We start from the raw sequence: 664 nt of genomic DNA on the forward strand, positions 1-664 counted from the left end.
AACCCATCAAATCCTCCAATGCACATTCTTTAGCTTTCCAAGCCTTCTGATAGCTCATGACCACCCCGTACTCACGTCGAACATCATTAATGATGTCCGAAGGTCTGTAGATCGTTCGTGAATCCTGGAACTTGTGCATTATTTCTCGACCAATGAACCATGATCGGGCCTGCCTATGATCATTTCGACGAATACCCACTTCGCAAGTATGTTCCCGTGCATACTTACGGATTACAAAGAACTCATTCGTGTCCATCTTAGTCGCTCGCAAATGCCAATGGCAACTGTCGTCAACGCAGATAATTGTGTACGTCGACTTGTTTGATTTCTTCACTTTAAACTCGAAGTTATGTTTTAAAGCAATCCGGTGTACAGTTTCTTACAATTCTTTCTTTGATTCGAATAGTTGCTCGACATATACATCTTCATCATCGGGAACTACACGCAAACAATTAGAGGACCGTGTACTCAGTCCGGCCTGTGAGCTCCCACCCGACTCATGTCTCCTACGAGATAAAGCAATCAAATCCTCGTTTGTAAATGCATTTTCATTTTCGTTGTCTTCAACTATCGATGGAATTCTGTGCGTAACAGTGTGACCATGGTGAGTAGCAGTGGTCTCGGGAATAACCACATCATCTTCACGAACAATCTGAATTGTATC

Source organism: Olea europaea, chromosome 18 (genome assembly GCF_002742605.1).
Source record: "Olea europaea var. sylvestris chromosome 18, O_europaea_v1, whole genome shotgun sequence".
NCBI classification, from domain to species: domain Eukaryota; kingdom Viridiplantae; phylum Streptophyta; class Magnoliopsida; order Lamiales; family Oleaceae; genus Olea; species Olea europaea.